Here is a 2,153-nt window from a genome sequence, read left to right as displayed (position 1 = left end):
ATCTTTAAATAATACATTATAAATTACTTGTTAATTCACATTAAACTCTCTTCCCTTCTAGACAATAAGCCTGTTATGGGGAGGGAGCATGCCTTCTAATTCTATTTTACACTCTCAAGTCCTTAGCTCTGCAGATAGTTAGAGCTCAATAAACATGACTGATTGAACCTGACTATCCTGTATCTGTCCTAACACTCACCCAAGCACTTAACCACTGCCACAACTATAATTATTGATATAATTATTTTATTATTAGTGTCAAAACAGTATGGTATTAGATTCCAGATTAAATGAAAGGCCGAAGGAGCTATAGTGCTATTCAGCCTTTTCTATATTTATGAAACCTGGACTCCACAACAGCTCTTTGAGCAATTTGTTTCATCAGGAGAAGCAGCATGGCTCAGTGGAAAAAGCCTGTGCTTGGGAGTCAAAAGTCATGGGTTCTAATCCCGGCTCCGCCACTTGTCTGCTATGTGACCTTAGGCAAGTCACTTCACTTCTCCGTGCCTCAGTTACCTCATCTGTAAAGTGGGGATTAAGACTGTGAGCCCCACATGGGACAACCTGATGACCTTGTATCTCCCCCAGAGCTTAGAACAGTGCTTGACACATAGTAAGCACTTAACAAATACCATCATTATTATTAATGTTATTAGTATTATCAGCACCATCTTTGGGCCATTCTTTTGCTGTCAAGTCCTCTCCAACGCATAGCAACTCCATGGACACAACTCTTCCAAAACACCCCACCTCCGTCTGCAATCATTCTGATAGTGCATCCAGAGAGTTTTCTTAGTTAAAAATATGGAAGTGGTTTACCATTTCCTCCTGCATGGTGAACTTGAGTCTCCTCCTTAGACTCTCTTTCATGCTGCCTGTTCCCAGCACAGGTGAGTTTTGACTTGAAGCAGATTGCCTTTCACTCGCTAGTCACTGCCCAAGCTAGGAATGGAATGGGTATTCCTCTGCTTGACTCTCCCTCCCTTAGTCGAAACTAGTAGAGTACTGGAAACTCTCCAGCTATGACCCTGAGAAGAGGATTTATGGGCCATACCATACATCAGATTGCAAGTCAGGTAAACAAACACCACTCTTTGTAATGATTTCATTTTCCCAAGAACCTGTGATCACCTTAACAAAAACCATAGTAGGTGGAGCACATGAGAATATCCAAGCAGCTTCTGAACATAGTGTCTCAATTAAGATATCCAAAACCAGGAAGGCAGTAAAATGCTTTAATGCCAAAGTATATATATATACATATACATATTCAGACAGGGCTGCATCCCAGGTAAAAACTGGAAGTTATTTACTAATGATGTACAAGGTTGTGCTACCACCATCAAGAAATTGAGTGAATCTTTTGCACTACATAGGCAATAAGAGATAAGAAAGAAAGTGGAAAAAAAACCTCAGGTGATAAAATATAACACAGTAAAGCACAACAAGAGATAATCATCTTATGTGCACAATGTGCCGGGCAATGGGACATGCATTGGCCTTATCAGTCAACATTGAAGTGAATTTCATTGTCACTGTCATCATCTTTGACTATGAATGAATACTATAGGAGCTGGGGAGGTAAGGGATAGAGAGTGAAAAGTTATATAGGTAATGATGGTTCAAATACATCCTGAAAATTAAAAATCTGGGAAAAAAATTAATAGAGAAAACTCTGGTATCTGGGGCAGATGTTAACTTCAGGATAAGAGACTGAAATTTCTAAACTTATATTATTCATATTAATGTCTGCTTCCCCCTCTAGCCTGTAAGCTCATTATGGGCAGGGAACGTGTCTGCAAGTTGCGTTGCATTGTAGTTTCCTAAGTGCTTAGGACAGTGTTGAGCACATAGCAAGTACTCAATAAACACGATCAATTGACTGATTGATTAAATGCCATAGTGCTAACTTGTCATGGCTCCCTTCCATATCCATATCTCCCTGTCTTTCTATATGTATCTTTGTGTTTACTTAATTCACCTTTCTACCTGGGAAGGTAGTTTCATGACAAAGTGTGTATCCAAATATATTTTATAGACTACCCATTTTTCCCAACTATGAAATCTAGGCAACACTTTAGAAAGAAAAGACTTGAGAAAATGAAAAAAGGAACAACAAAAATGCAAAAACTTAAATAAGTACAGGAAAAATA

General features: G+C 38.8%; 1 non-coding gene across 1 annotated transcript; it reads right to left on the bottom strand.

The window, feature by feature from the left end:
* Positions 1-900: 900 nt before the first annotated feature.
* LOC119924513 lies at positions 901-1,038 on the bottom strand. Its single transcript, XR_005449224.1, has one exon. It is a non-coding gene; the product is annotated as a small nucleolar RNA SNORA7 (small nucleolar RNA).
* Between the last annotated feature and the right edge of the window lie 1,115 nt (positions 1,039-2,153).

The sequence above is a fragment of the Tachyglossus aculeatus genome, chromosome 2, assembly GCF_015852505.1.
Source record: "Tachyglossus aculeatus isolate mTacAcu1 chromosome 2, mTacAcu1.pri, whole genome shotgun sequence".
In the NCBI taxonomy this organism is placed as follows: Eukaryota; Metazoa; Chordata; class Mammalia; order Monotremata; family Tachyglossidae; genus Tachyglossus; species Tachyglossus aculeatus.
Note: the sequence above shows the minus strand (reverse complement) of the source record. Positions and strands in the feature narration are given on the sequence as shown.